At 34.3% G+C, this 14,775-nt stretch overlaps 1 pseudogene; it reads right to left on the bottom strand.

The window, feature by feature from the left end:
* Positions 1–2,064: 2,064 nt before the first annotated feature.
* LOC123595575 lies at positions 2,065–2,170 on the bottom strand (annotated as a pseudogene).
* Positions 2,171–14,775: the final 12,605 nt, after the last annotated feature.

Below are 14,775 nucleotides of genomic sequence, written 5' to 3'. Positions count from 1 at the left end.
TTTCTTATACAGCATTCCACATTATTTCATTTTTCTCCTATGAAAAAGAGTATTTTTTTCCAAAAAGAGGCTTTTTATAAAATGGCCTCAGATCTTTGAAACTGTCCATTTTTAAAATTTTCCTAATCACATCACATCTCTCCCCATTATTAAATTGTTGTTCTCGAAAGACCATCTTTCCAAAATGGAGTACAGAAGATCCATACATTCTTGTTAATACTTGGCCCTCTGGATTTTGTAGTTTTAAATTACCAGAGACAGGTTGTAGCATTTAAGAATTAGTGGAAACAAACAATGAATTTGGAGGACTATGAATCCTCTGGGCTGATCAGAGTTGTTATAGTCTCATGGTCACCATGTCTCAATTATGTCAAACAAAAAGCATCTCTCCTTTGGACTGTAGAATCAATAGTGGAACTAAAACATCAGTGATGGTTTAGATATTTACAGTAGCTGAACATATTAGTTCTGTTGCATGTTAGTGCATTTTGTTAATCTTATTTTCATCAATAACAAGCTCCATTACAAATTGATTTGATGTACCTATTAGAACATCTCTTATGTGGTGTACCACAACTATTATGTACTCAGCTAGTACTTTTTGATCAAGATTAGTTAATATTCTACACTGTGAAAACACACTGTTCAAAAAGGAAATATCAGTGGTCAAAGTTCATAAGATATTTTGTGTTTTAAAATGTAGTACATTCATTTATGTGACTTTCAGCAGTCTTTTATAATCTAGTGAAACAATATTTGCTTTCACAGTCAATCATCTCTCATGAGAGAGAAGGAAAAGTACAACACAGCTAAATACTGGAAATATTGCTTATCTCCACTTTGAAAGTATCTCCCACCATATTGAAAAACAGTAAACAAATATACATGCTTTATTTGATTTAACAGGATAGACAGATGGATCTTAAGATGTACCTACACTATATTGAAGCACTGAAGTTCCTTGTACATGCTGTTGTTTAGAGACTGTGTTGAAATTATTGTAGATCCAACAAGGTTTTAAACATTTCAGTTGTGTCTAAATGTAATTTTTTAAAATGTTTATTTATTTATTTTGAGGGCGGGGAGGAGCGGAAAGAGGTAGAGAGAGAATCCCAAGCAGGTTCTGTGCTGTCAGCGTGGAGCCTGATGGGGGGCTTGGTACCACCACGTGAGATCATGACTTGACAGGAAATCAAGACTTGAGCACTTAACCGAATGAACCATCCAGGCACCCTTAAATTTATTTTTTTAATTTTGTATATATTTTTTAAAGTTTATTTATTTTTGAGAGAGACAGAGACAGAATGCAAGTGGGTTGGGGCAGAGAGACAGGGACATAGAATCTGAAGCAGGCTGCAGGCTCTGAGCTGTCATCACAGAGCCTGACACGGGGCTCAAACCCACCAGCTGCAAGATCATGACCTGAGCCAAAGTCAGACGCTAAACCGACCGAGCCACCCAGGAGCCCCTAAATTTAATTTTTTTTAAGTAACCAATGATAAACTTTGTTTTTCATATAAAACTTTTCAAAACATAGTCTGAAATTTTGTGCATTCATAATACTGTGTGTTGTTGTTAAGGAATAGTTTGATATATCAAACTATATATATATATCAAAATATATAAGTATATGTAAAATATTATCTTAAAGGGCAAAGAATTAATACTGAGAACAAGAAAATTACCCTTTTTGGATGAAAGAATGTCACAGCAGCAAACACACTTATTTATAATTTTTTTTCCTCCATTTTGTTTTTCATTGGTAGAGGAAAATTGTGGGAACTCATAATGATTGGGGATGCTAGAAAAACAACTTCATACCTTCTCTTTGGTATGATTTGGAAGCAGTCTGGTCTCTTGTTAGAAAGCCATATTTGCAAGATTTTTTTTTTTTTTTTCAGACAGGCCCAAAAGGTTGTAATGATGCAGCGGACATTTTTTTTTTTTTTTTTTTTATCCTAAATCAAGAATTCTCATTCTCAATCCTGAGAGTAAAACAAAGAGAACATAGGTTAAAAATTAGCATATTCGTCTAAGATTACTAATAATGAAATCTTACTTTAGATAGAATTTCATATTTATTTAAATTTTATTTTATATATGTGCTGTCATTTTAAGCTGATAAGAACAGATACTACACTTGATCTTAGCCAAAAGGCCGAGAAGCGATGTGCTGTCATTTTAAAAATGTGATTTTTCAGGGGCGCCTGGGTGGCTCAGTCGGTTGAGCGTCCGACTTCAGCTCAGGTCACGATCTCGCGGTCCGTGAGTTCCAGCCCCGCGTCGGGCTCTGGGCTGATGGCTCAGAGCCTGGAGCCTGCTTCCGATTCTGTGTCTCCCTCTCTCTCTGACCCTCCCCCGTTCATGCTCTGTCTCTCTCTGTCTCAAAAATAAATAAACTTAAAAAAAAATTTTTTTTTAAAAATGTGATTTTTCAGTGCAAGTTAGTGGTTAAAATTATGTATTTTAAGAAGATGTTCATCATTTGCAACAATATTAAGTTTAAAAATTATGCCATCAATTACATTCTTTCTCTATGAGAACCATGGCAATGGTAAGCATTGCTCTTTGGCCATAAGAGTGCAGTTAACACATCCAACAAATTGGTGATAATTTACCTAAATTTCCAGCAAAGTACCTTATTGGTAACTGCCTGTTGAAATCTGGTTTAATAAATACAGTACTCAAGTATTTTCCCCTCCCAAGAGCTGTAGTTAATGAGGATAAATAATTTGCAAGCCATTTTTCTTCATAGTTCTTTCTTCATATGAATCCAACTCGTGAAAATACCTCATTCATTTCAAATTACCTGGACTACTCTCCTCTACAACTGTCATTCTTTTACACCATTGTACTCTAAATATCATTCAATAATCTAGGAAAAGATGAATAAAACCAGACAAAATTCTTGCCCTCTTTCTTGCCCTCTCTCTGTCTTTATATATATATATATATATATATATACACACACACACATACATATATAAATATACACATACATACACATATACATAAACAAATGAGGGTTTATGGGGAGGGTTTTTTTAGAATTTTTAATAATTAATAAGAATAAAGATATGTAAAAATTATACATTAGAATTCCTGGACAAAATGGTCAATTTTCTAGAAAAAAAAATAACATAAAAACATAAGTTAAAGGTTTTCCAGAATAAAAAACATAAAACAAACCAATGACTATAAAAACAGGTTGGGAAAAGAAAAGTTTAAAGGAATTGCCTGAAAGATAACTCAGGTCCAAATGTTTTTATAGCTAAATTTTCTTAAACCTTTAAGAAACTGGAAATTCCTGCACTTTCCAAATTTATATTACCAGAAAATAAACTCTTCAAGGACACAAAGTTCATTTTCACAACCAGCATAACAGCATAACTCTGATGTATAACTTTGGCAAAGATAACCCTTATTACAAACACACTACAGTCTAATCTTATTTATGAATATATGTGTGTGTGTGTGCATGTTTGTGTTTGTATACACATATATGCATACTAAACAATGAAATAATACAGGTGAGTATTATCTAATTGTGGAGCTGTAGAAGGACATTCTAAGCATGACTTCTAAAGAAAAACTATATAAGAAAAATTAAATACTTGATAGATTTGATTACATACAACTTAAAAACAAATTAAATTAATATCATTAAAAGCAAAAAATGGCAAACTGAGAAAATAATTGAAAAATAAATAGCAGGAAAAGGGTTAATATTTTCAACATATGAATATAACTTGCATACCAATTAGAAAACATGAGGCATTTCAAGAGAAAACTGAACAAGGGACAGTTTTTATAAATTTGTAAAAATTATAGAAAATTTATAAATATTTTCAATTAACCTATGGAAAAATAGTTAACCTCCAAATAAATGAAAATTCAAATTAAATGATGAGATAGTTTTTTCTAGCAAACAAGGAAAAATATTTTTAATATACAGGTAGTTCTCGCAAGAATATTCTAAAAATTGGCACTCATGTACACTGGCAACGAAGTGTAAATCAGCACAGATTATCTTGAGGGAAACTTAGCAATATGTATGAAAAATCTTAAATAGCTTTACTCCTTAGTAAATCCACAGATTGAAAATTATTTTAAACAAATAATCAGACATGTAGAAAAACATACTCTAGAGGATGTTTACTACAACATTATTCTAATATTAAATATTTGAAATCACTTAAGTATTTAAAAATTGGGAATTATTTAAATAAGCTTTGATGCATAGAAATGATAGGATATTGATGCAATTAAAAAGCATATGTTAAAATAATATTTAATGACATGGTAAATGTACATAATTTAATTTTAGGTAAAAAAAAGCAGAATATAAAACAGAATTTGAATGATTTTATGGTATTTATATACACATCAATATATAGAAAATGCTAAATATATACAATTATTAAACATTTTTATTATTATTTTTTATTTTAGAGAGAGTATTGAGCAGGGAAGAGGGGCATAAGGGCAGAGAGAGAGAGAGAATCTGAAGTAGGCTCCACCCTCAGCATGGAGCCTGACATGGGGCTGGATTCCAAGATGCTGGGATCATAACCTGAACCAAAATCAAGAGTTGGGCGCTCAACCTACTGAGGCACCCACGTGCCCATATATACAATTTTTTAACAGTGTTTATGTCTGTGGTGGGATTTTGAGTAGTGTTTATCTTTGTTATTTTTTTCTTTCAAAATAAAATTTCTTTTAGAAAAAAATTTGGGGGCAGTTTGTAATTGCACCAAAAAATGTATTAAGATATCTACGAATAAACCTAACCAAAGAGGTAAAAGATCTATATTCTCAAAAATAGAAAACTTATGAAAGAAATTAAAGAGTACACAAAGAAATGGAAAAACATCCCATGCTCATGAATTGGAAGAACAAACATTGTTAAATGTTTATATTACCTAAAGCAATCTACACATTTATTGCAATGCCTATCAAAATAACACCAGCAATTTTTTTTTTTTTTTTGTAGAGCTAGAACACACAATCTTAAAATCTTCAATGGATATTTGCTACTTGTGTTATTTTAAAAATAATGATTCAGAATGTTTATATTGACTTCCTGAAATTAACTCCTCCATGGAAATCTCATTAACAAACATAATATTAATCCATTCAGAGCCTACATAAAACCAGTGAGGTACTCAAAATTCATAACTCAGTAGGAATAAAGAGAATAATACTTTAGAAATCTCAAAGCCTTCAAAGCAACAAAGGGTCAGCTCAAATAAATATTCTTTATAGTATATTGGTGAAGACCAAGTACAGGTAAGAAAAAGATAAATTGTAGAAGTATGAACATAATTATATAAATCAACATTAAGGAATTAGTGCAATTTTTTAGATCCCTAACTGAGAGATCACATTTTACTATTTCCTCCATCTTTTGTTTTTTCTTTAGCTTTTTTTTTTTTTACGATGCATTATATTTTTTCCTCAGATCCACTTTTCTGTGAGAATTGATTTGATCACTTAGCATTGCATTATCAGGAGTAAGCCCACTAGACCATGCATTCAAGGTAATTTCATTATACCTGTGAAGTGTAATTGAAGAATTGCGTTTTCAACGTTAGATCCTAGCTTGGTCAACTGAGATGTAATCCTATTTAATAGTGTCATTGATAGCATTCATTTAAAACTACAATGTCAAATTCTGGGGGGAAAGAGACCTTGAATGAAATTAGTTTCTAAAGGAACATGGAGGGTAACACGTGACTTTTTTCTCTCAGAATTGATGACAATCTTAAAATGTCAGGTCTTCCTGCATTTATTTATTTATTTATTTTTTAATTTTTTTTTCAACGTTTATTTATTTTTGGGACAGAGAGAGAGCATGAACGGAGGAGGGGCAGAGAGAGAGGGAGACACAGAATTGGAAACAGGCTCCAGGCTCTGAGCCATCGCCCAGAGCCCGACGCGGGGCTCGAACTCACGGACCACGAGATCGTGACCTGGCTGAAGTCGGACGCTTAACCGACTGCGCCACCCAGGCGCCCCAAGATCTTCCTGCATTTAAATAGCATATTCATAACAAATGAGCTATTTGTGTATATCATAAGAAACACACACGCGTGCACACACACACACACACACACACAGTCATAGAGCTTCCAGAGGACAAGTATGTACTTTATCTTTTCTTTATATTATCAGAAAATAGCTGAAATATACCCTACAAAATGGCTTTTACAACACTGGCATAGAGAGAAAAATGGCCAAAGTGATTAGATTAAAATTCTAATAACTGTGAGATTAACATACAATTTAGTTTTCAGTATTTTAACTTTAGCTCTTTACAATAATTTTTTTTAATTTTTTTTAACATTTATTTATTTTTGAGACAGAGAGAGACAGAGCATGAACTGAGGAGGGGCAGAGAGAGAGGGAGACACAGAATCGGAAACAGGCTCCAGGCTCTGCGCCTCAGCACAGAGCCCGACCGTGGGGCTGGAACTCACAAACCGCGAAATCATGACCTGAGCCGAAGTCGGCTGCTTAACTGACTGAGCCACCCAGGTGCCCCTCTTTACAATAATTTAAAAAAAAAAAAAGGAAAGCTATGGGGCATAATGAAATCATTTTATTCCCATTATAGAGACTGAATCACACGTATTTGCTATAAGAACTAATTGGTACCACATTAAATTTAAAGGAATATTGTAGGTGGCTACAATTTGGAGCATGCATTATGTTTTTCCTTCACAGAACAAGAGTGAAGTAAAAAACATGATTAGCACTGAAGTGAAATGGACAAGAAGCATATTTTAAGATGAACAAATTTATCTTTTCTCATTTGCAAATAATAAAAAGCTGTTGAAGACAAATACAGGAGACATGTCTTCTTGAATGAACACATTTTTGTGGAAAATGAAAGTGAGTGTGTGTGTGCGTGTGTGTGTGTGTGTGTAGAGGACAGGGAGATGGAGGAGGAGAGGAATAACATTTGAAACAGAGAGTCAGCAGGGGGCAAGAAATGGGTGGAAGGTTGAAAGATTAAATAATAAATATCCATTCAGGCTATCATTTCCTTAAATCATCTAAACAGCTGTAACTAGATAATCATCGAGTCAGCAGATCAGGCCAAGGATTTGTGATTTAGTCACTGTAACATATGGTGGAAACTTCACATATTCCTTGGTTCTTACTGCATCTAATGCTATTAGGTAAAATATCTTGCAAAGGCTACCTTAGCAATTATTGTTTTATATTTCCAAAAACCAGTTGGCAAAACACCATACTAAGAGCCCACATGAATGATAATGTGAAAGTTAGTAGTTTGGAACCTAAGAAGATAAGTGGATGGGTTGAAACTTTTTGAGAACAATGGAAGTGAAGTGTAAATGCCAAATTGATTTTAATATTGACCCAATTTCATCCAAAGGTTTAGGTACATGCATCACTGTAGACATCTCAGGTATGTTATGAGTGCTACTTAATATTGACTCATATGTGAGACTCATTTGGTTCAGAATTTAAGAAGATGCCCAATCTCTCTCTGTCCCTTTCTCTGTCTTTTTCTCCCCCCCCCCACACACGTTTTCTCCAACTCAATTATGTGGGAAAAGATATACCTTCAAAATATATTATAATAGGGAGATAATGTGAGGAGAAAAATCAGAGCAAATAGAAAGTGCTACAAAGAGTTTTGGGTCAACCTCTTTATGTATCTCAATTGTATCTTCTTTCCCTTCAACCTCTACTACCCCTACCCTAACCATCCAATTGGATGTGTTCTCTTATTCTTGTGATGTAGAGACCAGTAGCAGAAAGTAGGGATAGATTAGAAAATAGATGATTTGAAAAAGGGATATTTTTCACTTTGGTATAATCAGAAAGTTGAGTTCAACAACATTTTTTTTTGTGCCTATTAAATTTCAAGACAGTGTTGGGAACTAAGGGTACTAATGTAAATACATATATAGGCCTTGGTATCAAGGATTTTATAATTTAGAAAGGGTAGAGAGAAAAATAGTTAATTTCATTTTAATGTGGTAATTGACAAGATGAACTGTAAACTCCATGGAGGCAGTAGTTATGCTTAATGCTGCTCACTTGTATATCCTGATTATCTAGCACATTTTCTTACACATAGTGAATTCTCAATAAATGTTAAATAAGTAAACAGAAGTGTATAACAGTCATTATGGCAACAGAGAAGAGGGCAGATCACAACAGGTGATTTAGGGTGAGGTTTTTGGAAGGGATGATGGCTGAACTGAAACTTATTAACAATTTGCCAAGTTAAAAAAAGAAGTGGGAAGGCTCTAATCAGAAAGAATAGCACAATAATAAGTAAAACATAAGAAATAGGATGTTGTATATTAAAAAAATATATAAGAAGTTTGGTAATACCAGATATACACCAACAACACCGGGGGAAGGAGGAAGATGACAGCAAAGTAGGAGGACCCTAGGCTCATCTTGTCCCATAAACACAACAAGATATCTATCAAATCATCTTAAATACCTCAGAAGTCAACCTGAGGACTTACAGAACAAACTCCACAACTAAAAGGAGAGAAGAGGCTGCACTGAGGAAGGTAGGAAGTACAGATACATGGTTTAGGGAGGAAATGGATTGTGGGTGCTACAGAAAGGAGGGAGCTATAGTGACAGAGAAGGGAAGAGAGAGGAGCACACAGGGCAATGCACAAGTAGAACATTTCCCTAAAACCATGCAAATTGAAAATGAGAGGGGCTGAATTTTGGTAAGTTGTCAACAAGTGGGGCTTAAAGCCTGGAGTTTTAAAGGTCAGGAGTCTTGGCTGAGATAAATCGTGGAGGGCACCATCTTGCTCCTGGAAAGAAAGCAGGCAAACAACTGTGAGGGAACACCGCATGGAAACAGTGATATGAACAATACATGAGGAACAGACGGGGAGATTATTTACTCTTCTCTGAGCATATCCTGGAGAGGCAGCATTCATGGAGACACCTCTCTGGGGGAAAAAGGAGCTGTCTATCACCATTTCAGCATACATACAGAATAACCTGTAGGAAGCAGTGCAGTATGGACACTGGCTGCCTAACTTGCCTATGTCCCCTGCTCTTTTTTTAAATTTTTAAATTTTATTTTTATTTTATTTTTTATATTAAATATAATTTATTGTCAAATTGGTTTCCATATAACACCCAGTGCTCATCCCAACAGGTGCCTTCCTCAATACCCATCACCCACCCTCCCCTCCCTCCCATCCCCCATCAACCCTCAGTTTGTTCTCAGTACTTAAGAGTCTCTTATGGTTTACCTCCCTCCCTGTCTGTAACTTTCCCCCCTTCCCCTCCCTCATGGTTCTCTGTTAAGTTTCTCAGGATCCACATATGAGTGAAAACATATGGTATCTGTCTTTTTTTGACTGATTTATTTCACTTAGCTTAATACTCTCCAGTTCCATCCATGTTGCTACAAATGGCAAGATTTCATTCTTTATCGCTGCCAAGTAGTATTCCATTGTATATATAAACCACTGCTTTTCTTAGTCAAGCTTGCTTTATACCCAGCACTGAACCCCCCCCGCCATCCACCCTCAGAAGACCAGCAGAAACCTTTCCCACACCAAGCACTGTTCCCTGCTCCCTCCAGGCACATCTGCACTAGGGCAAGTTGACCTGAGAATCAGAGCAGCAGGCTCCTCCAAAAAGACCAACACAAATTATTTCCATGAGCTTGGTCTACTGATCATAGTGTGATGCAATATTTCAGGTTTAGGGGAAACTATAACTAGCTTCATTTGAGATTTTTGTTAGTTCACTTGTTTGTACATTTTTGTTGTTGCTTCTGTTTTTGTTTTTGTTGTGGATGTTTTTCTTTTGTTTCTTGGATAAAGAAAAAGCAAATATTTTTATTTTTTAAGATTTTATTATTATTTTATACTTTATTTTTTAATTGTGTTATTGTTTTTTTCCTATGTCCTTTTTTATTTTCTCTTTTTTCTATCACAATTCTCTTAACAAGCACCAAAACAAACCTAGCATCTAGCATCCTTTATTTGATTTTTTAAATTAAAAAAAATTATTTAATTCTATCATTGTTGTTTTTTTCTCATACAATGACAAGACAGATGAATTCACCTCAAAAAAGAACAGGAAGAAATGATGGCCCAGGATTTAATAAATGCAGATATAAGATGTTTGAACTAGAATTTAAAACAATGATTATAAGGTACAAGCTGAGCTTGAAAAAAGCATGTAAGACACCAGAGAATCACTTTATGCAGAGATAAAAGAACTAAAATATAGTCAGACCAAAATTAAAAATGTAATAACCTAGATGCAATCCTAAAAGGAGGCCATAAAAACATGAAATGGATAAGGGAGAGGAGCAAATTAGCAATATACAAGATTAAATTATGAAAATAATAAAGGTGAAAAGAAAAGGTAACCAAAGATCAGGGACCACAAAGGCAGGCATAAGGACCTCAGTGATGTATTAAAATGTAATAACACTCATATCATAGGAGACCCAGAAGAAGAAAGAAAAAAGGGTGTAGAAGGTTTATGTGAGCAAATTATAGTTAAAAACTTCCATAATCTCGAAAAGGACACAGACATAAAAATCCAAAAAGTACAGAGAACTCCCATTAATTTCAACAAAATATGGTCATTGCCAAGACATATCACAGTCAAAATCACAAAATACATAGACTAGAAAAGAATCCTAAAAATAGCAAGGGAAAAAAGTCCTTAACCTACAAAGGAAGACAGATCAGGGTCAAAGCAGATCTGTCTACAGAAACTTGAAAAATGAGAAAGGAGTGACAATACATTCAATGTGCTGAATGGAAAAAAAAAAAAGCATGCATCCAAGAATACTCTATACAGCAAGGCTGTCACTCAGATTAGAAGGAGAGATAGAGTTTCCAATACAAATAAAAACTAAAGGAGTTTGTGAACACTAGACCAGCCCTTCAAGAAATGTTAAGGGGGACTCTTTGGGAAAAAAAACAAAAAACAAAACAAAACAAAACAAAACAAAAAAAAAAACAAAAACAAAGGAACAAAGACTAGAAAGAACCCGAGAGCATCACCAGAAACACCAACTCTGCAGGTAACAAAATGGCACTAAATTCATGCCTTTCAATAATAACACTCAATGTATGGAATAAATGCTCCAATCAAAAGGCATAAAGTATAAGAATGGATTAAAAAAAAAACAAGATCCATCTATATACTACCTACAAGAGACTCATTTTAGACCTAAAGACACCTGCAGATAGAATCTGAGGGGATGGAGAACCATCTATCATGCTTATGGATGTCCAAAGAAAGCCAGAGTAGCCATACATATTTTAAACCAGACTGTAAAAAGCAATAAAGAAGGGCATTATATCATAATTAAGGGGTTTATCCACCAAGAAGATCTAACAATTGCAAATATTTATGCTCCCGACTTGAAAGCATGCAAATATATAAATCAGTTAATAACAAATATAATGAAACTCATTAATAATAATGCAATAATTGTAGGATACTTAAACACCCTACTTACAACAATGGATAGGTCATCTAAGCAGAAAATCAAAAGGTAATAATGTCTTTGAAAGACACACTGGATCAGATGGACTTAACAGATATGTTCAGAACATTTCATTTTAAAAAAGCAGAATACATATTCTTTTTGAATGCACATGGAACATTCTCCAGAATAGATCACATACTGGGTCACAAATCAGCCTTCAACAAGTACAAAAAGATCAAGATAATACAATGCATATTTTCAGACCACAATGCTATGAAACTTGAAGTCAATCACAAGAAAACATTTGGAAAGTCCTCCATTACATGGAAGTTAAAGTATTTCCTAGTAATGAATGAATGGGTTACCCAGGAAATTGAAGAGGAAATTTTTAAAAATCATGGAAGAAAATGAAAATGAAAACATAAGGGTGTCCTAAGAGGAAAGTATATTGCAATTCAGGTCTATTTCAGGAAGCAATAAAGGTCTATATACACAACATTTACACCTGAAGGAGGTAGACTTAAAGGAACAGCAAATAAAGCCTGAATCAAGCAGAAGAAGGGAAATAATAAAGATTAGAGCAGAAATAAATGATACAGAAACAAACAAACAAACAAAACACAGTAGAACAGATTAACAAAACTAGGAGCTGATTCTTGGAAAGAATTAATAAAATGTATAAACCCCTAGCCAAACTTATCAAAAAGAAAAGAGAAAGGATCCATATAGATAAAACACGAGTGAAAGAGGAGAGATCACAACCAACACCATAGGAAAAAAAAATAATTATAAGAGAATACTATAAAAAATTATATGCCAAGAAATTGGGAAATCTGGAAGAAAGGAACAAATTCCTAGAAACTCAGAAACTAACAATACTGAAACAGGAAGAGAAAAATTTGAACAGATCCATAACCAGCAAAGAAATTGAATCAGTAATAAAAAAATCTCCCAAAAAGAGTCCTGGACCAGATGGCTTCCCAGGGGAATTCTACCAGACATTTAAAGAAGAGTTAATACATATTCTTCTCAAACTGATCCAAAAAAATAAAAATAAAAATGGAAGAAAAACTTCCAAACTCATTCTATGAAGTCAGCATTACCTTGATTCCAAAACCAAAGACCCGACTATAAAGGAGAATTACAGGCCAATATCCGTGATGAACATGGATGCAAAAATTCTCAACAAGATACTAGCAAATGAAATTCAACAGTAAATTAAAAGAAACATTCATCACTGTCTTAGACTGGGTCTAGAGTTCTTTCTTGTCTAGCAAGAAAGCGGAACTCAGGATTAAAATGCAAGAGATGGCTAATGTGTCTGTTTATTTTAGCTAGCCTAGGGGATAAGACAAACCTCAGGGTCAACAAGGCACTATTCTTTTGTTAATTAGCTCTGCTCTGGGCAACTTTGCCTGGCAGCAGTCTATAGCCCTATTCACCTATTTACCTAATCTTGTTTACCCAAACTTGGGTGTGAGCATCCTATTGCTTTCTAATTCTTTATGCTTTGTTAATCCATCAATGCAGGCTCAGGAAATTCCTAAACTTATTCCCCACACATCACAATCAAGTGGGATTTATTCCTGGGCTGCAGGGGTGCTTCAATATTCACAAATCAATCAACATGATACACCACATTAATAAAAGAAAGGAAAAGAACCATATGATCCTGTCAATAGATTTAGAAAAAGCATTCGACAAAATACAGCATCCATTCTTGATAAAAACCCTCAACAAAGTAGGGATAGATGGAACACACCTCAACATCATAAAGGCCATATACAAAAACCCACAGCTAATATTATCCTCAGTGAGGAGGAACTGAGAGTCTTTCTGCTATGGTCAGGAACCAATCAAGGATGTCTATTCTCATCAGTACTATTTAACACGCTACTGGAAGTCTTAGCCTCAGCCATCAGACAACAAAAATAAATAAAAGGCATCCAAATTAGCAAAGAAGTTGTCAAACTTTCACTACTTGCACATGTCATGATACTCTATGTAGAAAGCCCAAAAGCCTCTACCACAAAATTGCTACAACTAACACATGAATTCAGCAAAGTCACAGGATATAAAATCAGTGTGCAGAAATCTGTTGCATTTCTATACAGCTATAATGAAGCCACAGAAAGTGAATTAAAGGAATTGATCCCATTTGCAATTGCACCAAAATAGTAGGATATCTAGGAATAAACCTAACCTAAGAGGTAAAAGATCTATTCTCTGAAAACTAGAAAACTTATGAAATAAAATGAAGAGGACAGAAAGAAATGGAAAAAAAAAACATTCCATGTGCATGGATTGGAAGAACAAACATTGTTAAATGTTTATACTTTCAAAGCAATCTACACATTTATTGCATTTCCTATCAAAATATCACCAGCATTTTTCATCGAGCTAGAACATACAATCTAAAATTTGTGTGGAGTCACATAAGACCCTGAATATTCAAAGCAATCCTGAAAAAGAAAAACAAAACTGGAGGATTCAGGATTTCAAGCTATATTACAAAGCTGTAATCATCAAGACAGTATAGTATTGGCAAAAAAAAACAGACCCATAGATCAAAAGAACAGAATAGAAAACTCAGAAATGGACCCACAACTATATGGCCAATTAATCTTCAACAAAGCAGTAAAGAATATCCAATGGAAGAAAGATAGACTATTCGACAAATGGTATTGGGAAAACTTGACAGCAACATGCATAAGAATGAACCTGGACCACTTTCTTACACCATACATAAAAATAAATTCAAAATGGATGAGAAACCTAAATGTGAGACAAGAAACCATCAAAATACTATAGGAGAACACAGGCAGCAACCTCTTTGAGCTTGGCTGGAGCAACTTCTTATTAGACTTTGCCAAAAGAAAGGGAAACAAAAGCAAACTTGAACTGTTGGGACTTCATCAAGATTAAAAATAACAAACAAACAAACAAAAAATTCTGCACAGTGAAGGAAACAATCAAGAAAACTAAAAGGCAACTGACAGAATGGGAGAAGATACTTGCAAATGACATATCTGATAAAGGGTTAGTTGTTGCAGGGAGTATGGATGGAGTCGCAAAAGATGAGTCCACAAAGTGCAGTTAAGTGAAGGTCCTCATACTCAAGTCGGAATGAGGCCCCCAGAATGAAGCTTCTTTTGATTAGGATAATTGCTAAAGAATACATGCATAAAGTCAGCTAAGCAAGTGTGTTAATCAATCTAATGGTTTAGCTTTTCAAGGTTGAATTTCCAGTTAATTGGTTTCTATAACACCAGGAAGGATCAAATGTGAAGGAGGAT

The sequence above is a fragment of the Leopardus geoffroyi genome, chromosome X (genome assembly GCF_018350155.1).
Source record: "Leopardus geoffroyi isolate Oge1 chromosome X, O.geoffroyi_Oge1_pat1.0, whole genome shotgun sequence".
NCBI lineage: Eukaryota > Metazoa > Chordata > Mammalia > Carnivora > Felidae > Leopardus > Leopardus geoffroyi.
Note: the sequence above shows the minus strand (reverse complement) of the source record. Positions and strands in the feature narration are given on the sequence as shown.